Source organism: Mus musculus, chromosome 11, assembly GCF_000001635.26.
Source record: "Mus musculus strain C57BL/6J chromosome 11, GRCm38.p6 C57BL/6J".
Taxonomy (NCBI): domain Eukaryota; kingdom Metazoa; phylum Chordata; class Mammalia; order Rodentia; family Muridae; genus Mus; species Mus musculus.
The window spans coordinates 34,371,012-34,395,178 of NC_000077.6; the positions used below are offsets into that span (position 1 = coordinate 34,371,012).

General features: G+C 44.2%; 2 protein-coding genes across 5 annotated transcripts in view; one reads left to right on the forward strand and one right to left on the reverse strand.

Moving 5' to 3' along the window:
* The window catches only part of Dock2 (dedicator of cyto-kinesis 2), a 557,091-nt gene that overhangs the window by 144,197 nt on the left and 388,727 nt on the right, over positions 1 to 24,167 (reverse strand). The gene's annotated exons all lie outside the window — the stretch shown is intronic.
* Positions 1 to 24,167, forward strand: part of Insyn2b (inhibitory synaptic factor family member 2B) — a 107,821-nt gene that overhangs the window by 56,190 nt on the left and 27,464 nt on the right. The window contains exon 1 of one of the 2 annotated variants that reach the window (XM_006514763.4): positions 5,074 to 5,684. The exons of the other annotated variant lie outside the window; for it this stretch is intronic. The gene's annotated coding sequence lies outside the window, so the exon portion shown is untranslated. Of the gene's footprint in view, positions 1 to 5,073; positions 5,685 to 24,167 lie in introns of those variants that run through there. 2 annotated transcript variants of the gene reach the window in all.

Consider the following 24,167-nt stretch of genomic DNA (forward strand, 5'->3'; position numbering starts at 1 on the left):
CCTCGGCCAGAGTGCTACACTAACAGTCCCAGGAATTACAGAACACTAGAGCTTAAACTTGGCACAGTAGGAGACTTTAGAAACCCTACCCTGGACCAAGGTAAGAATGAGTGTTGGTATCAACAGCCCAAAGGCTGGATTTTTGCTCAAAGAAATACTTGGTGTTGACAGTTTGATTTTATGACAACTTCACTAGTCTGTGTCACTTTCTTTGTTTCTTTCTTTCTCTCTCTCTTTCTTTTTATCTTTCTGTCATTTAGCAATTCAACTGCGGATCTGTATACTCCTTGCACAATATTCTCCACAGCACGTGGGCACAGGTGAAGGACAGCACACGGGAGTCTACATGTGGGTCCCAGCGATTAAACTCAGGTTATCGGCCATGGCAAGTGTTTTTATCACTGAGCCATCTCACCAGCCCTTCGCTGGTGCGAAGTTGCAGGCAGTAAGGCAATAAAAAGTATGTCCATCTTTTGCTTCAGCCTCAGAGTGGCCTAGTGTACCTGCAATGAAGGAACCCAATCTTAGATTTAGAACAGTAAATATAGAACTCATTTGCATTTTCTTTACAAAGTAGTGTTTAAGCATATGGGTTCCAAAGACTGCCACCTGCTTATTGCTTATGGATCTGGACATCCTTGCTAGGTATATGGCCTGGACACCTTATTTCACTTCCATGCCTCAGTTGTCCTGAACTGAAAATAGAGATGACAATTGGTAATTGTCTTAGTCAGGGTTTCTATTCCTGCACAAACACCATGACCAAGAAGCAAGTTGGGGAGGAAAGGGTTTATTCAGCTTATACTTCCATACTGCTGTTCATCACCAAGGAAGTCAGGACTGGAACTCAAGCAGGTCAGGAAGCAGGAGCTGATGCAGAGGCCATGGAGGGATGTTCTTTACTGGCTTGCCTCCCCTGGCTTGCTCAGCCTGCTGTCTTATAGAACCAAGACTACCAGCCCAGAGATGGTCCCACCCACAAGGGGCCCTCCCCTCTTGATCACTAATTGAGAAAATGCCTTAGAGTTGGATCTCACAGAGGCATTTCCTCAACTGAAGCTCCTTTCTCTGTGATAACTTCAGCTGTGTCAAGTTGACACAAAACTAGCCAGTACAGTAATATTTATGAAATTCTACAAAGGCATCTTGAATATGCTGAACATTAAATGACTTACTGTATGCCCAATTCCTGGCACATAAAAGAGATTGAGTTGTGGTTGTTACTAAAAAGCAAGCCACATTTTGAGGTTACCTAATCAGCTCAATATGATACGCACTCTGTACCAGACACTGTTCTAAACACTTTAAATGTATGAAGTAGTTTGGATGACTAACAATTTTACGAAGACTATCTGATTCTCACAGATGAGGGAACTGAGAGCCACACCGAAAGGTTGCCTGGTGACAGCAGCAGAGCCAAGACTCAAACCTGAGCTCTAGAGGCCACGCCTCCAAACACACTACTTTGCTTCCTACACCAACTCTCTGAGTCACCTCATGACAAGGAGATGAGGGACAGCAGCCTAGCACAAGCAGAGACAGTGACACAAAGGTCCCTGTGGAGTGGCTGGCTCCTCAGCTCCACAGACATCCAGACCTGGGTCAGACACAACAGGCTCTTATCCGACAAGCACACTCAGCATTGCCTGGCTGCCAGGAGGCGAGCAGCGTGTTGTAATGGATTATCTGGGAATCCTATACTTTGAGGACTCTGTTTTTAGAATGTAAGCTGCTTATGCTCCAGCCTGGCAGAGTAGAACATCAAGGCAAGAACACCTCAGCTCCATCTTGAATTCTCACGTTGCCCAGGTAACAGTCCCGTGAGCTGCCTGCTTATGTTGGACTGTAAATATGAGAAGATAAGAAATAGAGAATCAAGGCGTCTTTTCTCTCCTGTATGTCTGATCTAGTGTGACCAGTTTAATTTGACAGAATTCAGCATAACATTTTTTTAAAAGATAGGTTTTACTCTGATACTTTCAAAACCAAATATTGTCTTCAATCAGATTTGCTATGGAACTTGACTTCTGTGTCACCAAACTCATGCTTGGATTTCTTGTTCTCTATTTCTCATCCCACATTTAGGGCATCATCTAGTTCTACCCGTGGACTCTTCTATGAGACACTTTGCTCTCGGGCCATTGGTGGCTTATTATACCTGAAATAAGTACAATGGTAATTGAAGGAAGGTTTCAGGTTATAGATCTGTCTGTCTTTCTATTTCTCAACATAATCAGGCAAATTTAGAAATGAGATAAAAAAATCACTAAAACATTTGAGTGAATATATTAGTTATGTGACCTTTGCGAGACAGGTAACTCAGCTCACTAAGGTCTCAATTTTACAACCGTAAAGTAGAAGTAGGTTAAGTTAATGATATAAATTATATACAAAGGGCCTCAAAGCTAACTGCTATTCCTGATACTCCTGCTGTATCTTTTTAAGATTTATTTTTATCTATGTGTATGTCTGCATGAATGAATGCCACGTGTGTGCAGATGTCATGGAGTCCACCAAATTTCTTGGGGCTAGACTCACAGGCAGTTGCAAACTTCCTCATGTCAGTGCTGGGATCTAAACTCAGGTACTCTGGAGGAGCGGAAATTGCTCCTAACCACTGGGCAATCTCGTCAGGACTGTTGCTGACCATCAGTCAAGAGTTTTAAGCTACCACCAATCAAATTTAATGATACTAGTTAACTGTTAGAGGGACATGGTTTGAAGGCAGAATCCACTGAAAATCAAGGTTAGTTTTCAGGAGAGATGCTTAAAAAACATCCTTAAGCAATCTAAGGCTTGCTTTGGGAAATTGATTACCTACAAAGATAAAGCACCCAATGCCTGGGGCTTCTGAGAAGCAAGAACAGCCCTGCTCACTTAGCTGGAAGCCCCCATGGAAGGGGTAGCCTTGTCAATCCATGCACCCATCCAAGTCACCTAACAACCTATATGTGGTCAGTCTTGACTTTTGAGTTTCCTGAGCATAATCGCCACTAGAACTAAGGATTAAGAGATCATGTTCTTAAAGCCTCTTGATGGGCACCCAGAATGTTCTTAAACAGGATCAACATTGTGTTTGTTATAATAATTGCTAAGCACACAATCCCTCCTTGTTAAAAAACGAGAAAGTCAGATGAGAAGGATCATTGTTTAGACCTACTTTGGGTCTAGGTAGAGGACATAGTAAAATCCCACTGACCTCCCCCTGAATATAGGTCAGGTGTGAACAAGTTTTGTTCATAAGCTTCTCACTTGTAGAAAACCAAAATCCTACAAATGGCCAGAAATATAGGAAATGTCAATGTGTTCATTTGTTTGTTATATTGCAACATTTCCAGGTCTTCTTTGGAATCACGTAGTATTGGAGTACCATCCTCCAAAGAGCAGATTGAATATAGACCCAAACAGCCCTCCACCGTCAGCGAGTTTCCTTGGCAATGAGTTTGCTCAACTCCCAGGGTGTTGCTGGGGAAAGACTAGGGCAGGCAAATTGTAAACAGGTTCTGGAGAGCCTCCCTGTAGTCCTAGCCATACATCAGACTGATAAATAAGACTCCAGCAGAGTGGAATTTCAACCAAACAATTTTGTGTACAAAGAGAAAGGTTAACCCTCCTCCTGGGACAGGGAGAATGGAATTGCTTGCATCAGGAGCTGCGGAGCTCTATAAACCCCAAGAGCAAATCCCTGCTCTCCTAGCTCACTAATGAAACTGAAAGTATAGTTGTCCTTTAAATGTTTGCGCCTGGAGTTATGACCTGTTTCAAATGACAGGGAACTGGAGACAACATTTTAATGGTTATGAATGCATTTAGAAAGAAGTCTGGGTGTCTAATGAGAGTGAAGAAGGCACTGCAATTGAGGAACAATTTACTACCGAGAAATCAATTTGAAAATTCTATACAAGATTATCACCCATTAAATTGTCTTTCTTCAAAACTGCGGGCCCTAAAATGGTACTTCTGGACAAAGAATTTTACAAACAATAAATGCTAATTAAGTAATCTATTCAAATGGTTGATTGAAAGAATAAAGCAGTATCCCCTGGGGGGAAAACCCCTTCAGCTGTTTCTACTTCAGGCCCTCTTTTCTTAAGAACCTGGTGGGTATCAGGCAACAGGCTAGAACACTCTAATATTCTACCATCTTTCTACTTCATGGATACAATGCAGTGTGAATAGAAGAAGACACATGTGCATGTACACAGACACTACCTGTTACTATGCACATAAGCTAACATCATACCACATACAATGCATTCTAACATGTATATAGGCTCATACATTCTAACACAAACATTCTATAATACATATATTCTAACACACATTTGTACATTTTAATACATTCTAGCATACCCATTTTAACACACTCTAGTATACACATTCTAATACATTCTAGCACACACATTCTTGCACATTCTATTATACACATATACACACATACATCCTAGCACATAAACTTTTTAACAGACACTTGTACACACACACACACACACACACATTCTACCACACACTGTAACACTTAAAGATTCTGTTTAGATGAAACAAGTGTCAGTGGGAGGAGCTCTTTGCTGCAATAATTAATGCAGAGGAGAATGCTGGTGAATCCAGAAGACCCTAAGAGAACACACACATGAACACAGACACAACCCTAATACTAAGGAGTGTGTGTGTGTGTGTGTGTGTGTGTGTGTATGTGTGTGTGGCTAAAGTTATCTAACACTCTTGTTCTGCAAAGTAGAGCCACAATCTTGAATGCCAAAAAGATAATAAGAAAGTGTTTATACATCAGAACCACATTTTCTAATCAAATAGAAGGAAGAACCAGGTTAGACAATGACTAAAACACAGAAGATAAGACGTCAGAAGAGAAGAAGAGCTTAATTACTTTCCATTCTCATAGCCTGAGTTCCTTGTATCATCAGGTCTTTCAGCAGGTGCTAGGTCCTAGAAGAGCAAGAGACTCTGGTGACTCTGAAGGCTGGAATGCAGTCAAACCTGAACCCTGCTCCAAACTCAGAGATGGGGACGTGGTTACATCACTCTACAGAAGACAGTCCCGATCCAGAAAGCATCATGGGAATGAGAATAGGAACACCACTCACAGTCCCACGGGGCATCAGTAGTGAAGGATCTCCCAGGGCGGTAGAATAGAGTCCCCCGTTTGATTTTCTTTCCTGGTCTCTAGGCCTCCAAGGAATCTGTTGTTATGAGCTGGTGACCTGGTACCCTCCTCCGTCTTTTATTGGTTTCACAGTGAGACAAAGGGATTGAAGTCAATTTGCACCATTTGTGTGGTACAGACTTCTGGGATAATCATAGGCTCCTTTAATATTGTGCCCTTTTATATGAACACAGACAAAAATGATCTGAATGCGAACATTGCTTTAGTATCATGTGAAATTAAACCTGAAGGGCATTATGTCCTCATAAAGCATAATGGCTGCTTGAGTTCCACCTCACATTGTCTCAGAGGAATGCTCACCAGCAGCTAATAAACAGACCTGGAAAAATGTCACTGGCCACATTCCCCATCCCAACGCTGGGACAAGGACAGCGATCTGATGTACAGCTCAGCAGAATAGGAGCAGCTGTTGGTGCTGCTGAAATGTGTGCCCCACATGTAGAATGGGAAGAAAAGAGAGGGCTTTCTCATTAACAGCTTGTATAAGACCTGGATGTGCATGGTAAGCAGCAGTCTTAATGTGGATCTGAGGGGCATGCAGTTCTAATAATAGTAACAACAACAACAACAACAACAACAATGGTTTTCTAATCCATTTTCTAAGCATAGTACATATCTGATCCATTAAATAAATTAATGGGCTAGGGTCTACTAATAATAAAGTAAAGTAAAAACATCAATAAAAGATGCTAAGTCTCTGAGATTAACAGCCAGAGTAGCAGCTGCCCTTAGCTGGGTCGATGAGCATCTATAGATGTGGAAATGTATTTCCTGGATGTCCTGTGAAACCTCAGGGTTTTACTTGTCATTATGTCCAGGTGACTCATACCTCAAATATATGCAGGGTCTAGAAACTGGTCCTTATTAGAATAGTCTCTTTGGAGCAAATGATTAACCTAGTCTAGATGATAAAATATCATGGTGAACTAGACACAATCTGGTCCAAAGAGATAGGACCTGGTTGCCTGACCAGAAACAAGAAGCCGTCTACCATAGGTCCCTGGAAAATGACCTTAGTTCAGATGCCTTGGGGATCCCACTAGAAATTGCCAGCCTGACTTCCTCAGCCTCGTGGCTAAAGTGTAGTGGATCATTCTGGGGACTTGGATTCCATCCCTCCACCTGGGTCACCTGGGTGAGCGTGGCATCCTGTCTTCATTCTGTGCTAAACATTTACATGGTGACCTCAGGGAAGCGCCCTCTGTTTTATGAATCAGGCCCGGGAAAAGGCAAGCATGTCTCCCACCACAGGCAGTGCAATCTATCAGCTAGTCTTTCCTTTAAAAAGTTAAAAGTAAGCAATAAATCAACAGGGAGGGGTGGTAGGTCCTCTGCCATCAAGCTGTCTTGGGATGCAATTTTAAATGACTTTATCGTGACCTTGCCTACTTGTAATTTCAATGCTTGAAAAAAAATTTTTTTTTCCCTACACACTCCCTGAGACAACCTGCTTGGGAAGAAATATCCTGCTTCTTTTAGATGGCCACGCCAAGCCATTATGTGTCTGTCGGGTGACTCTCCTCCCTTGTAAATGGGTAGGCTCAGGATGTGCATTTGGGAATTCTGGCCATAAAGAGCTGTGAAAGCCATCTGGGCCAGGAATATGTATTCTGAGAACATATGTCTCGGTTAACACCAGGCCCCAGACATGGATAAGCCTGGTGGCTTTGGTGCCATTAAGAGAAATACCGTGTGTTGCCAGGACTGTTCCATGCCGAACCTCTTCCTAGTGCCAGGAGAAAGGCACCCTGGTGACTTGCAGAGTCATTAAAGCAGCAATGCTGGTGGCAGATGCTGCATGGCATTTTGTGGTGCAGACTGTATGAGTGGCAGCTGTGTGGCCGTGAGAATTAGGACCAAGAAAAGCAAGCATCCCCGTGTGTCCTGCTGTGGCTTTCACACTCAGACCGATTTCTGGGAGCTGGATGGCATTTACCTTTGCACACTATGACTCAAGGTGACACTGGGCTGTGAGTGGAGACAAAGTTCTTATTTGTATTGAGAACTGAGGTGTAGACAGAGAGTAAAGGGATGTTGTAGGCCTGGGAAGCAGACCTGAGTTCGAATCTCTGTCCTGCTTCTTAGGATACTCAAATGTTGGTCAGCTGCTTCAACCACACAATGGGGCTAACAGTTCCTGCCAGAGGAATGGCTGAGAATGACCATGATGACAGTATCCCTTGCTTATCACCTGTCTGAAAGTCCACAACAACCCTTAGAACTCCTTCCTTCAAAAGAAAAACTCTTGGAGGTTTATACTTGCTTCGTTTGCGCCATTACAGACCAAATAGCATCTTTCTAACCTTCCTGAGACGCTACGTACATACCCCGCTGGTTTTATTTCCTTAATCTCTAACCTAGTGTGTTTTAATGGAGGAAAATGGCTTGTCCTGCCCAGTGTGACAGTCACTAGCAGCAGTTGGCCATTAGCATGTGAAAGGTGGCTCCTCTGACTAGAAACTGGATTTTTTAAAATTCTACTGCATTGTATCCAAGTTAAATGTAAACAGCTTCATGGGACACCCAGCTTCTACACGAGATAAGCATATCAAGTCTGAACAAAGATGAGGGAAGAAAGTGGGTTCAGCCAGTGGGATGTGGTACAAGGGATTAAATAATTCACAGACTCTCACCATCCTGCCAGACACATTCTTTTAGGTGGACTGACTGATGTGTGCTTGCTCACATCTGCTGCAGGAGCTCTCTGCCCACAACTACCTTCTGTGACCTTGAACATGTTTCCACAGTTTCTGAACTTGAGTCCTCATCTGTCAAGTGGGGAGAATGCCCCAGATCTCATTTTAAAGTTTAATGCAACAAGAGATGCCCAATGCATTGTCACTGATAACATCAGCAGAGACCATCCAAGAGGACCGGACTAGCTTGCATTGCACTTAGTTTTGTGGTACTGGTAGTGGTACCAACCATTTATTATGTTGCTTGTACTTTTAAACTGGCAGACTTATCATCTAGGATATTATGCTTTAAGAAATGTCCTCTCTCGTCCCAACAGTTAGAGTTTGATTTGGGATTGCCTTTTTAATCCATTCTCACCCTAGTCCACTTCATAGCTTAGGGACTGTATTCAAAGCTCCAACTGTTTGAGTTGGGCTCAGTTTCAAAATTTGAATTATATTCAGAGAGCATGTATGAGTCTGTCTGTCCATCTACGTGTGTGTTTATGTGAGTACTGAATTTTATATTTGCAAATAGCACAAATCACACGCTTCTGTGCTTTATTGATTTGCCTCAGCTGTTAAAATGCCCTAATAAATCTAGTTGCTACCCAAGGACCAGCTATAAAAATAAAGCCTAGCTTAAATTAAAGGTGAAGCTATTAACATTTGTCCTGCAGCCTGTAAGACTCTAATGAGTTCCTTTCTGGCATTCATGAACTTGAACCTGAAATGGGGCTGCAAAACCCAGTGGGGTTTCCCTTGTCCTGTCGGTCACTGAAAGCTCTACCTGGGAATGGCTTGATCTAAATTGCTCCATCGCAGCTTGTAGATGAGGTCAGAGCAAGAGACAGAAGAGAAACAACCCTTCAATATAGAGTAGGACTATTTTGTGCAATGCAAAAGAATATGGATTAGTGATGGTCAGCTTTGTGGCTCTACGGGAAGTCTGCATTGTTGTCTCGGTTGGCATTCAGGGTTATTCTTTGATGTGGGAGGTGGAAGCTTGCTGTCTTGTGTTCTATGGGAAGCCCAGGATATTGTTGGTGTTCACCTAGGAGTGTCAGTGAAATACCCATTCCTGGTAAGAATGACCAAAAATGTCTCCAGCCATTTTGCAAAACAGCTCAGTATGGCTGGTGAGAGGCCCCTTAGGTGAGAAGCATGGCTCTACAGCTAGTGACTCTTGGTCCAATTTTCACTTTGCCACTTTCCAGCAGTGTGACCTTGAACAAGGATTTGACCCCACCAAGCCTTAATTTCCTCCTGTGTAAAATAGAGAGGACTGCGCTTTTCAAGCAGAGGGTTTCTGTGAGAATTAAATTACATAATGAGAAGAAGGCACTTACCACAATGCCTGGCAACTAGTCTTCACTAAACGGTAGTTACTGTTATCATTAACTGCTTGGACTTTCTAAACTGTTCCAATCACACAAGCTACAAACTCTGGCTGCTTCTCTGCAGGAACCCAATTATTAGGCACTTAATCCCAACAGAGTAAACAGAGAAGAAGTGGCCAGGGACTCTTTCCCGAGCATCCTTCCGGAGAGACATTGCTCCTCCTGCCTCCATTGGGCTCCTATGCACCTTGATGTAATGTGCCTCTGCATTCCTAAGAATTGGCCTGGCCAAATGTGAAACCAGAGCCTTTGCAACAAGGGAAAAAAAAAGAACAAAGAAAACAGTAAATATCAAAACAAACCAAGAGTCACAGGTGCCAGAAACACTTGCACAGCCGTCATGCCTGGGTCTCAGATTTGTTCCTAGCTGTGTCCTTTGCTCCATTTCACTGGTAACTTCTCAATCTTTACATGTTGTGTGTGCACCTTTCCATTGGCGGGACTTTACAGGCTATAGCTTGGTGGGAACGGGGATTGCTCTGCTCACTGCCCCCTTCTTATTTGACCCCACCAAGGCAGGGCAGTGCCTGCCTCTGAAACGGACTCAGGATGCATTACCTGATGGTCTCACTTCCCTCTGCATAGAGATAGGTTGTTCAGCACCCTGAACACATTTCCAGCAGTAGGTGAGAGCTGCCCAAGCAAACTTAAAGTCGGGAATGCTTCTCAATTGTTTCTGACAGCAAAAGCAAGCTAGCCAGGAGTGGCCTGGCCTTGTTAGTGTCCCGACTCAAAACCTTGCTTAGGTTTATGCCCTCTGATAAATTAATACGACTCTTTGAATGGCTGCTTAGATGTTCCTTTGCCAGTGTGTGATAACTTGCTGCCTGTTTTAATTTGTCCCAAAGTCTTCTCATTTTAATTTAAGTCCCCAAAGCACAGAGGAGCCAATCACAGCTATGTTAATCACTTTTGTGTTACTGTGATAACCAAGTACCTGCTAAAAGCAACTTAAGGGAGAAAGTATTCATTTGGGCTCACGTTTTCAGAGGAGTCAGTCAACAGCCATTTGGTGCTTTGATCTTGGCACCAGAAACCTGTGGCTGGGGATAACTTTTCCTATGGTGTGGGACCAGGAAGGAGACAGTAAGATAGGAAGCAGGCAGAGATGATATACTTCCAAAGACAACATCTCCAGTGACCTACTTCTTTCAGCTTGGCCCTTTCTCCTAAGTTTCTAGAACTTTTTAAAATAATGCCACCACCCAGGTACCAAGCATTCAAAATTATGAACCTACTTATGTTGGGGATAAAACGTTGCATATTCAAATAAAAGCAACAGCTGGCATGAGCGCTGAATGGTTTGAAATTCCTGAATGCATATTCTGGCATTGTGCTGGCTACCATCAAGGGACACTACTATGGTGCCTACCTGCTACACTCAATTTCAGGTTGCTTGTGAATATCTCACAAGCTTATACTCGGGGCCTGATAAGTAAATGATATTGCTCCAGAAGACTAGGGCAATTCATTGCCTTCAGCCCACCACAGCCTGCAGGCCCTCATCTTTGTTAAAAGCCCCAGGCTATTCATATCTAGGACCCTAGGTTTAAGCCAGGTCTTTGCAGAAAGGAAAATCCAGAGGTTACAAAGGGCAGCTTTCAGTTTGGTTCAGGTTGCCCACCCCAGACAATGTAAAAACTAAAACAGTTACCAACATTTAAAGGCTAGTATAAGCCACACTAAGTTCTAGCTTCTTTCAAAGAATTGTTGGCTATGATGATATTGGACTTAGATTTCAATCAATCACATGGCTGAAGATCCTGCTCTCATTCTGAACGTTTCAGTGTTCAGAGCTCTTACCAAATACACTATAGAAAAACATGTATGCCTATCTTGCATGATCTCATCTCATTTCGACCTACAGCCCAGTGAGAAGATTTCAATTGGTATTTTAACATGGCAAATGAGTAACTGAGGCCTGGGGAAGTTCAATGGCTTGTCAACATCACACATCCAGAAAATGGTAGAGTTGGGATTCAAACTTGGGTCTACCTGGTCCCAGAGGCCATTTTCTTCCCTGAATCGCCTCTGCTGGGGAGCAACTCTAAAGCTCCATGGTCCTCTGCCTAGACACTCCCACACAGAGATATTTCCTATTTAGAGTGATGTGGGGGTTAATACCCCTGACAACCAGTCTGTATAGCACTGCTAACTGAAATTCTGATGTGGTCAATCTGGCTTATGTTCAGTGAGTGGAGACCACTCCCAGTATCTAGCAGAGTGTCACTTTCTACTTAGATAAAGGGACTCTTCTCAGTTGATGGAGGAACCTTCACTAGACAGAGACAGTGAATGGAATATCTTCCTGCAAGTGAGAAAGTAGAGGTTGAGGGGCTCCTGAGTTCTCCTGTGACTTGGCTACCACTTTCCCACCTGTCCTATAGGTTTGGGGGAAGAATGCTCACTTAGGTCAGTATCACTGCAACCAAAGAAAAGAACTGAAGATGCATACCACCAAACATACCAGGAAAGATACATACCACCAAACATACCAGGAAAGATACATACCACCAAACATACCAGGAAAGATACATACCACCAAACATACCAGGAAAGATACATACCACCAAACATACCAGGAAAGATACATACCACCAAACATACCAGGAAAGATACATACCACCAAACATACCAGGAAAGATACATACCACCAAACATACCAGGAAAGATACATACCACCAAACATACCAGGAAGGCTTCCCTTGCCTCCAGTCCTACAAACTCTCCAGAGGACATTGGGCCAGAGACCCTCTTTCCTTAGGTCTGCACCCAGACTGCCCTTTCAGCCCTTTCAGTGGGTCTTCCTTTGAGGCCTGTATACATACGTACATACATGCATGCATGCATACATACATATGTATATATGTATATATACATGTACATGCACATATGTACATAATATACATTTATGATATATATCATATGTATACACGTACACACACACATGTACACATGCACACACACCCCTGAAGGCCTTTGCACTTATTGTTACCGGAAATGATTTCCCTCCTCCCTGCTCCTTATAAGCACCCTAACTCCTATCCACCTGCCTTGCTCACCAGGTTCCTTTTATGGAAATGTCTCCCCCAGCCTCTTATACTCACATACCACCATGAGGTATCATAAAGACTTGCTAGATCCATGAATTCTCTTAGCACTTACAACTCTGTATTAATCCAGGCCTTTATAGGCGATGGAGGATTGCCTGAGCTCACTGCTAAAGGCCTAGACCAGATTCATTGCCTACAGACCTAGGTTGCTCAGAAAGGATTTCCAGAGTCATTTTAAGAGCAAAGGGAGTGGCCTCTCCTATATTAAACAGACACATGGCATCACGTCTGAAACCAGGTTTCTAGATGGCCTCCTGGAAACTTGAACACAAAGTGATGGAAATATAGAACTTTCTATTTGTCTCAAGCCAAGTTAAGACTTCCCCTTTCAGAGGGCCACAGGAGTGGCCTACCTTGAGTAACTGGTAGTCTCTTGCTACATAATCACACAGTCAGAAGACCATGTGTTGTGAACTACACGACCCTGCTTTAAACCCTGCTGTGCCGCTTGCTACAGTAGGAGCTTGGCAGAGTCTCCACTTCTTTGAGAATGGGTAACTTTGGTTGTGAGGATGTAGGCAGCACTCATAGCCATCAATGAAAACATTCTCAGTGATGCTGACTACTCCTGGGCTGTCTCCAGGAAGCCCTTCTTTGGAATAGCAGTTAGAGTGATAGCTAGGGCATCCATCAGGGTTATGCTAGCCTACAGTTTCTGGTCCTTTCATAGTTGTGGATGGTGTTTCTCACATTAGTACAATCATTGAAGATTCAGATGTCCAGATTCCGACCCATGGTTCCTCTGGCTTTGAAATACGAGCCACATGGGCATTCTGGTACCTTCTCCAATGCAGTGACACCCGAAGTGGCATGGTGCACATCACTTGTATTCCAAGTCCTAGAGCAAGAAACTGCCCCAAACCTCCTTGCAGAAGAGCATGCCTTCCACCCCAACAGATGGAAGCAAACGTGGCAGCCACATCATATTTCAATAATCAAGAGGGTCTGGCCCCACAGAGTCCACAGACCACGTGACACAACCTGCTAAGAAGGTTGCTTCCCCAAGCCATGAATAGCAAAGTCATTTCCTGATTCTATATCTGCCTCTCCAGCATCACCACGAACAACTAAGCCATTTCTAACCTTACTCCCATTTTGTTTTACTTGTTTGTTTGGGGAGGAAGGGGGCATATACCACAGCACACATATGTAGAGTTAGTACTCTCCCTTCCCTTTATGAGTCCCAGGGATTGAACTCAAGTCACAGGGTTTGGCAGCAAGCCCCTTTACCTTCTGAGCCATTTAACTAGCCTGCCCAAAATATTTTTCTAAATTTATTCAGTTCTTACCATCTTCACTATTCAGCTCACCATCCTGCCACCATTTCTCACCTGGATGATAGTGACAGACACATTGCTGGTCATCCTTTTTACCTTTGCCCATCTGGTTCATTTTTCTCAGCATAACCAGAAAGATTATTTTACAGGGCAAATATAACACCCTTCCATCCTACATGTCTCCCCCTACTAACACTACTTAAAAGTCTTGATGTCATCCTTTTGTCTTGCTTGCTTTCTTATTGATTGATTGATTGATTGTATCATCCATGTCCTTTGGGACAGACATTACTGTTCCCACAAAACTCCTCTGAACTCTGTGCTCTAACCTCCCTCACCTTCCACTAGCTGCTACAGAGATCAAAAGCCTCTCCTGTCTGCAGCAGTGTTCCCAGGGTTTGTCTGTCTGGAGCATCCTCTTCTCTCATCAAGCAATGCCCACTCTCCTCCTGTGAGCAGCTGTCACTCATGTTCCCAGTGTAAGTCATGCTCACTGTTATTTTCTCATGGGACTCCATTTTCTTTGTCACAACACTTACACAGTCAGATACTGGGCAGGACCATGACCATGTGGCATATTGGAAGCATTCCAAGAAGGGAGGCAGTACTAGACAAATGGCTAATCTACTATTGGCTGGCTTTTGTTTGCTGCTTTATTGCAATTCAATTCCAGATCACGTTCTGTCTGAAATTCAGTAATAAGAGGAAATATACCTAATTTTTACTCTCAGAATCCTCTTTGGTTAACACTTCCTGATCCTCTCACCCTCACCCCCCTGCCTCAATGCTTTGAGACATAGTATGTATCAACCTTTACATACTGAGTCAAAATGGATTATTCTACAGTTCACTCATCAAAGGCATGTAATAGTGCTAATGAGTTTCCATTTGGCAGAGGTGGATCAGGCAGACAATAATCTTAACATGACTACTACCAAGGACCAAAAGACTTGAGATGGAAGTCTGCTTCCTCCATGTACCTTAGGTTTCAGAAGCTAGGAGGAGTTTCAGAAGACCCCATTAACTTAGAGTCTTTCATGCCAGGCCTCCCACCATCCAGGTTTCTCCGGACATTTGTCACTTCCCTCGGTCCCACCCAAACCACCAAGTTCATATGGAAGGATGCTCTCTCCATTTTGCATCTTCGTGGAAAGCATCCCTCTGGACTTGCTGCACCCTTCTCAGTTAGCCACTCAAACTTGTCACCTTTCTTCAGTCTCAGCCGAGCTTTGCCCTCCATCAGGCAGGATGGGGAGAGGCTACATGTAAGCTCTGGGACCCAGCAGAGGACATGCACAGCACCATGACCTCTGACCTCTCCCAGACCAGCCTCTTACTACCCTGTCTTTTACTGTACCCCCAGCCTCCCATGAACTGAGATGCCCAGTACAGTATTTGGCAAATAATGACAAAATGGGAGATTCATGGAGAAAAAAAAAAAGACGATAGCAAGGAGGAAGAAAGGGAAAAACAAAGTTATGGGTTTAATATTGGGGCCCATGTTAGAAAAAAAGTGAGAATCTCATGATCTTAGTGAAGGGAGACTACAAACGCAAAAAAGCAATACCAGTTAGTACAAGATCGGAGCGCAGGCTTGCTAGCATTAATTAGGACTCTAAGAATCTATTTTCCTAGTCTGAAATATTCAAGGCAAAGAAAGTGTTAAAAAAAAATACAACCAACCAACCACCACCAACAAAATCACTTTTGAATATATAAAGGCAGATAGACTGACGGACACTGCTGTCTGAACACTGGGTATACACATTCACCAGGCAGCCTTTGTGCACCCCTAAGGGATAGGAAAGGGACACTGTGAGCCTCACCTCTGACAGCAATAATCATCCTCCAACAAAATGTGCAATGCGGACAGCTCTGTTTCCAGGACACTAATATCAAACAAAGCAATGCAGCATCAAGGGGCTTCCTGGGGCTGCTCCAAAGCTCTCCCCAAGCAGCTCTGCACAGCCCTGACAAAAATTCATATTCTCTAAGACTGATCTTTTGACCTTGTCGTGCTCAGATCCACTTGAGGACAGCGAGGGGAGATGCTGAGGCTTGTTTCTGACTTGCAGTCATCTCTCTGCTCTATGTGCTTTGATGCTGATGGAGTTGGGAATTCTAAGTCACTGGTGAGCAGGCTGGCTTATGGTTATGGGATTGTCAGGGGTCTCCCCGCAACCCCATCCCTGCCAAGTGAAAGAGATGACTCCCTTAGGATCCAACACTCTGGCTCTGCGGAAGTAGCCATACTGTTGCTTTGAGGAAAGAGTAAGCTGTGGCTCAGTTGACTTAAATGTCACCGTCGCCATCATACCAATGCTTCTGAGATGTCACTAAATACCTAGCAGCATGCCTCCTCTACTAAACCACAAACCAGCCTCTTGGGATAAAGGCCTCTTCACTTGTCACCATGAATTCCATGTTGTAGTAAACTGAGGCTCGGAGAACACACAGGATTTACTTAGATAAGGTTTGAACCAAGACCTACCATACCTAGCTCTAAGATTCCAGGCGCTTTTGTTGAAATGGCCATTATAACACTGATGCTTCTTCCCTCACCCTCAGGGCTGCTCATCCCTGTTTCGCATTGGAGAACCAAAGCCTGCCATCTAGAAACCATGGCTACCTGCTTGATGGATAAAGTTTTATTGAAACATTCTGTGTTCATTCACTGACACTTTGTCCTTGACTTTCATGCTACCATGGCAGTTCAGACAGAGAACACAGGGCCTACAAAACTACAAATGTTGACTATCTCAACTCCTGCAGAAATAGCTTGCTGACTCCTAATGGAGTAAATAAGACAAATTCCATGCTGAAAGTTTAGTTTTCATTGTCTCATTTAGCTCAAAGTGTGTGTGTGTGTGTGTGTGTGTGTGTGTGTGTGTGTGTGTGTGTGTGTGTTTGTGCCTTGTGTTTGAACTCCTTTCAATCCCGTTTTACAAAGAAGAAAACTGATACTTGAAAATTTGTAATAGGTTGGCCAAGGCCACACACCTAGTAAATGACAGCTAGAGGTTAAACTAGCCCCCGAAACCTGCTTCTAAGCACATGGCATTTCTCTCTGCCATGGGCCTGGCAGCACATAGGCACTGGGTACATAATACTGAGTCAGGAATAGCTCTGCCCATGAGGAAGCCTGTGAGGGAGGTGATGCCAGGCCAGTTAGTATGTGCCTGGGTACAGCAGAGCTAGGGTAGGATTGTGGGAGCCCTGGGGTCACACTTGTCCAGGACGTTTTAAATAGTAGCAGACCTGCCAGAGATGCTGCCTGCAGCTAGGACTCATGGGAGAAGCAACATATTAGAAGATGGGCAGCAGATAACACTATCACGTCTCACTGGAGACTGCTTCTCTAACTGTACTGTGGACCTTGGTGTATTTCATTATGAATAATAATTTTTAAAGTGATATAGAAGAAGCTTTAGACAGCCTTTCCTTGGCCTCTAAGGGGACCTTTCTGTAGTGAATTGTTTTTGTCAAAGATGTGAATCCACATTCAAGGGTGGAAGACATGTTCCCCTCAGAGACAAGAGGAAAAATGTATCTCCGTTCTCCTGGACAGTACAGTAAGCATCCTCCCATGGCACTGCCTTCCAAAGGAAGGTTTGCAAAAATGGGATGCTCCCTACCATGGGCTGGTGTTGGATCACCCCTGGGAGACATTTTGGCTTTTGCTGGAATTCCGTTTGACTGCTGAGGCCCTCAGTCTTCAGGCTGTAGTTCTCTGGAGACATCTAAGGGTGACCTTCCTCCCCACTCCTGGTCATCCCCTTTGTTCACACCTGAGTGACAGAACGTGCATTCCTTCATTTACTGTCTGTCGCTCTGGTCCTTCCTCAGATCTCCTCAAAACTTATCCTCTCAGAGTTTGGGTCTAAAAATCTTAGATCTGTGAAAATGTTTGTGATCTATATACTTAGGACAGTCGCTCTCAGACCTCAAGGTCACAAAAGAAGGGTGCTCTTCTTTATTGTGGAATACACTTCCCAGAACTGAGGGATGGCAAGGATGGTTCCCCTCTCAGTCGCCTTCCTAGGAAGATCAGAACAAATTCTATGCTTCTTTCCAACGTCACTTCTTACTTCCTAGCTCCAGTCATTCTAGTCATTTTGGGTTTTAATTTGTGTTTTCTTCTATGTCATCTTACATGTCCACTTCTGTGTCATCAATGCCCACACCCTCTGTGTCCTTTACAGATAGGAAGGAAACATCCCTTGGTTGCTTGTCTCCCACTGATCCTGAAGACAATGCCACCAAGAGTAGTGAAAATAGCCACCAAATTGTATTACGTGCTTCTGACCCGATGGGTACTTTTCTGAAGACTTTCTGGGTGTGACCCTTTGTTTAAAGCTCTCTGGTGGGTTCTGAAGAAATAGTCCTAGCCATGTATCAAGATGGGAAAATCAAAGCACATGGAGCTTAAGCGATTTACCCTCCAAAATGGATGTGGAATTCAGCAGGGCCAGCGTGGAATCCTAGGTAGTTGGTGCTCAGAACAAAGATTTCTGGTCTTCACCACCTAAACCCATAGACCTCTGTTGTACTTTAGGGGTACTTGGTAGTTCAGATGAAGCAAGTCATTCGCAGAAGATCTGGACACAAGAGAGTCTGCACCTCTCTCTTGAAAAGGCTGCTTTGAGTTGCTGGAGTTGCTGGAGTACTATCCGGCGTCCATGGTGTCTGGCTTCCCCACCAACTGTCCAAAGTGCTGGGGATCGTCTGCCAATTTCTATGTCCCTAGGTAGTCAGTGGGCTCAGATCAGCTCTGAAAACAGAGAAGCCACCCCCAGCCAACAGCCTAGCCGGAACTGTGGCAGGTAGCCACCACCTGGCTCAATGCAGAACCACTCATTTTAAAGTCCCTACCGAGGCAACACAAGTTGGGTAGGGCTAGGGGTGAGAGGAGACAAGGGACAATTCTTAGGCCAGAAAACAGGAAGAAAGGAAGCGAGCTAGCAGTCCTCACAACCTACTGTGTGCCAGACACTGCTTCTGGGAGCCAAATGAGGAAGCTAGGCCAACAGATATAAGCACTTGAGCCACTCTGCAAGGTTTGGTATGAGCACAGGACTTCCTCCTGAGGGACAAATCTCACCAAGTTAGTCAGAGGTTGTCACTCAAGGAGATAGGTTGTAAATAGGGTAATTGGTGTAACTAGAGATATAGAGGAAAGGTAAAGGCCTGTGGTTGCTGACTAGAGTGGCAAACATTGAAGGGCTACAAGCCTTGTATGTAATACTATTGCCCAAGATAGAGAGGAAGATCAAGGCATACCAGCAGATTGATATCCCACACACACCAGTCAGGGTAGAAGGCAGTCAGGTGGGTCTGGTTAGGATTGAGAAACACCTACCCTCCATTCCCAGATATGTCACCAGCATGTAGCCTTTCTCCTTCTCCTGTCCTTGGGGCTAACCTAGATTACTGACAGTAGCCACTGTCTGGCTTGCTCTGCTCACATGGCCTTCTTTTTGCAAGAAGACAGAGCAGGGGAGGGGGCAGGGGATGAGAGCTTAAAAAAAAAAACAAAACTCTTCAGTTTGACCCAAGCAGGACATCCTTGTTATTATGCAACCACCATGGACCCATCATGCAAGAGATAAAGAAGGGGCCGTGCCATCTGTGATTCACGTGAAAGACAGGTGGGGCTTCTCTTCTGAACTAGCACAGAGAACGTCTCACAGTGGCATGTCATTTCAGCTAGCAGAGAAGACTGCCTGCCAGGAGCCTGCCCCAGCACTGGTTCTCTCTGGAAGGGCAGAGAATGGGGAATGGGGGGTGATTGGGGTCATGCTGATAACAGATGGGGGTGCTGGAGACTGTGAGGGGGCGATTTATGGGGTCAATACTGCTGACAGAACAAAACTTAATTATCTGGGCCTGGCAAGAATGCCCAGCATGAAACTCTGCACTCTTTTAACTCTTAAGTGTAAGTTTAGACAGACAGACAGACAGACATTTGATAATTATTCCTGCTGGGAGCATCAGGTAACTAAGTAAGAAATTAATTGTTAGAGTTCCTGTCTGTATTGCCGTGGCCAGGTAAGAAGCTTGGACCCATTAACTCTTCATGAACTAGGAAGAAAAGAGAAGAAAAGACAGAAAATATTCTATGCAGGCAATATGCACACACACACACACACACACACACACACACACACACACACACACACACACAAAAGCCAGGTCTGACCACTTTTCTCATCAGCTCCACAAGTGTTCTTGCATGCATGCATACATACATACAAACATATCCATGGCAAACATGGCAAATATATAGACACACACACATTTGGTGGATGGATGGATTGAGCCCCAGAGCCACACTTTATTCCTTCTCTCTGGCCCTCTTATGCCTTCTTAGACAAAAGTTCTTTAGAACATTACCTTATAGATAAAATATTACATAAAAGGGGAGTTACAGAAGGATGCTGATATTAACTTCAAAGCAGCGTTTCATTATAAGTTCAAAGCTACAAATTCGCATGGTCTCACTTTATCAGAGTGCACACCTGTGGCTTCATCCTTGGATCTGACCTATAATGAATGTTTTTCCTTGATCACAAATTTGTCCCAGGCTTATTTGTCTTTTTAGTGTAATTGTGAACGCTCAGTGCATTCCTTATTATTCAGCCTTCATCTACTATCTTATGAAAAGTGGGTACACTCTATTCTTGATTCTAACTTTATTATATCCTTTTGGCAAAACAACTAAAATCATCTCTTAAAATATTCTTCCTAAAATTATTTGAATTAAACCAGGAATTCTATAACCGCATTAATTCATGGAAGTTAATCTTTATGTTGATCTGCAGGAAATCTGCCCAATAGGGTGGGCTAATACCCAGGAATCATTAGACTGTGTAATAGTGACAGGAAAAGGAGTATCAGTTGCAAGAAGCAATCCTGAGATGAAGTCTTTTGGGACTTTGCCTCTCAGTTCACTCATCTTAGGCCACGCCCCCCCAAAAAAGGTGGGCCACCACCAAGAAAGTCACCTTCTAGCCTTAACCTCTCCTAGATGGCTCCTGACAGAAGACTACTAAGGAATGAGAGAGGGGCGAGGGAGAGGGGAAAGAGAGAGGGGGAAGGGGGAAGGAAGGAAGGAAGGAAGGAAGGAAGGAAGGAAGGAAGGAAGGAAGGAAGGAAGGAAGGAAGGAAGGAAGGAAGGAAGGAAGCAGATCAAAAGAAGGCAGAGATATTCTTGGTTCCTCAGGAATCACAAGGCTAGGGATACCCATAGCAGTCCTCTCCTCTGACGCTTTATTTCCTTGCTGTTCTGACTGGTATTTGAGGTTAGCCAAAACTCTCAATACAGCTTTTCAGATTCAGGTCTAACACACACCAGTGAAATGAACAGCAGCCACTAAGTTCAGCATCTGCTCTGTGGCACATGTGATACAGGCACACTATTGGCCCTCTCAGAAACAAAGTGTGGCTCTTTAATGACACCAGAGCCCTGTGCTTCTGCCAACTGCTGGCTGCCCTGAGTTCTCTGTTCTTCTGGGATGAGCTCTGACCGTAAATTCCCCCCTTCCTTCCTCTTGTGAAAATTCCGCAGTGTAGGCAGGCATCCAGAGGAGAGAAGAATCATTGCAGTTCCTGGTAGCACTCTGCAGTATCACCGTGGATGGCACACTGCAGAATGCATGGCTGTTTGCTCTTACTCTCCACCAGGTATGCAGTGATATTCTGTCAGGGGAAGGGGTCCCTGCAGAGCCCAGTGCAGCCTTTCTGCTGATTCTTCAATGGGTACTCAGCTTCCTCCAGCTCCTACGGAAGTTCCCAGATCTAATCACATTTTGCATCTCTTGTGCTCCTGTCAGACATTTTGGTCATTTTTTTCCTCATCATTACAGTTTTCTCAGCTTCAAAATGGCACGGATGAGGCCTGGTTTGTAAGACCTTGAAGAAAGGCAGATGTGAGCCTCCTTTGAATGTTTTGAGAACATTATCAAACCTATTGAGGAGCAAGGGGTTTCAGGATTCAGTGCAAGGACTAAGATTTTAAATCGGCCCAAGTGCCTGTCAACATAGAAACAAAGGTTCTTTTGGACTGGGAGGTGTCATTTAGACAATGTGTAGGTGAGACTACGAAATGCAAACAAGACTAATTAATAAGGAAACAGTCCTAGGTCTCACAAAACCAAAGAAAATGGACCTGAGGTGTAGGAAATGCTTCCAGCCCCCTTTAACACAACTGGATCCTGCCCCCCACCCCATGGAAGCAGGAAGTGTGTGCCCCTAGACATTGATCTTAGGAGTGGCTGTAGCTATTCTGTAGCCTCAGATGGACTATTTCTAGTAATGTAAGCCATTGTTTACTCATCTTTGGAGGGGAAGGAAGGAAAATGGGACACTGTCACTCACTAATGTCCACACTAATCTGATGGCTACTCCTCCAAGGTCTCTGAATTTTTCTATTTGTTTGAGCAGGCAGCTCCCCCAGTGTGTGGTCACAGAAAGAATAAATCAGAGTCAAATTAAAGATAAAGTGATATAACCTAAGAAAACAGTAAGAAAGTATCCCCAGTCATGTGATGGGGCAGAATTGCATCTGGAAATACCAAGAAAGCTCCAGGGAGGAACTCTAAATACCACACAAGCTCAACAATATTCAGACAGTGCTTTTCCATAGATGAGAGGACACTGGACCCAATGGCTGCAGGTGCACCAATGGCTGTAAAGTTTTTCCATTGGAGAGACCAGGGCAGAGGTGACCTTATGGAAATACCAGCCTGAGCAGGCAATGCCTCTTGCTGGCAAACTTTGGACCAGGGCAAAATTCTGGTGTGACTGATTTCCCAAGACCCACAAGATGGGTGATCCTGAGAGATGCTAACTGTTCTCCTCACGACCTCCATGACCCTGCACACCCTTGACAAAGAAAATTCAGCAGGATTAATTACTGACCCCAAAACCCTTACTAAAGATGCAAGAGGAAAGGATGGGAAAAGAAGGCTATAAAGGGGAGAAGGGAGGAAGAAAAGGGGGAGGATGGAAGAAGGGTGTGGAAAAAGGAGGTTGACAGTTGGGACATAGAAAAGTAAAGTTGAGGAGAAGGGAGATGCTGGAGCTGGAGAGAGAGAGAAGAGTTGTACAGTGGGGACGAATAGGAGATAGGGAGGAAGAGCAAGTTCAAATAGAGTGGACAGGGAAAGAGCATGGGCTGGATCTGTGGTGTTTGATGTCTTAACATGAGCTGTGTTCATCCAGCTCATGGGGCTCATTACATTAGCCCCTGCACAGTTTCACGCGCCTGAAGCATTTTGTTTATTTTTCAAATGCTTGATGAAGGAGGAGAAGAAGAAAAAAATGAAGGGTAAGGTGATATTTTCTTCCCTGGTTTCTTTGAAGAACACAGTTGTTGGCCTACAGTGATGTGAAAATAACGGCACAAGTGACCTGCTCTCTAAGGCACAGGGAGCCCTTCTTCTCCCTCAGTCTGGTTCCACAGGCTGACCCTGACCCAGATGGAGGTCACGGCTCCACTGATGTTCTCATAGATCCAGGGGAAGAGCCTTAGCATCCCACACAAGTCACTCCACCAGTGACCTGTCAGGAGCCATACTGCCAAGTACACACATCAGTCACACCACTGTAAATCCAGGTACTTACATATAGAGTAGAATAGCTTAGAGGCTCAGTTTGCTCATCTATAAAATGAAGAGGATTGTCTTGGGAGTTTTTAGCCTTGATTTCCTTGGGCATCTCAGATGCTAGAGTAAAGTGCAGAGTGGCTGGGGGTCCCCGTGATTCCCTCCTTTTCCTAGAACAGTTGTAACTTCATTTTGCTGCAGATATGGAAATACTACTTAAGCTTGCATTTGAAAAAATAATTTTGCTACTAAGAGAGATTTGTGAATTAGTGAAGATGATTCTCACAGGTTCTAAAATTTAAAATTCTCTATTTCATTACCAAGATTACATGAGCATTGAAGCCTTTTGTCTATGAAAAATCATCCAATCGTCAAATACGTAAGGAGATTTCTACAGTGAATAGGGGTAGTAGATATCAAATGAATTAATAAAAAAAGCTAAAAAGAGAGAGTGCCCATTATACAAAGGGACTTGGAAGATAGAAAGGGGTGGGAGCATCCTGGGTCTGAAAGTCTTGAAGCCAAAGCTTTGCATTATAGGACCAGCCTTGGAAGATGAGTGAGAGATCAGTTAGAATCAGGGACAAAGGTGAAAGCCAGATTGAGAGAGTGACCCCAGTATCCTAGGACTGGGATTACAGAGAACCTGGGAAGGGGGCGATCAGCAGCACAGCAGAGCCAGGTGATTGTGGGACTTGAAGTCCACACAAGAGCCTTGATTGATCTGAAGTGCAGTGGGGCATCACCTTGGCAGGGTTGTATGGAGGGGTTGCTGTGATCTGACGGTACTATGTGAAGAGCACACTGGAGCCAATAGGAAGTGAGAGAATGAAATGAGCACTAATGGAACTGATGCTCAGGGTGGTGCAGATAGGAGAGGAGACCCGAGGATAAGCAGCTAGAACTGTGTGGGGA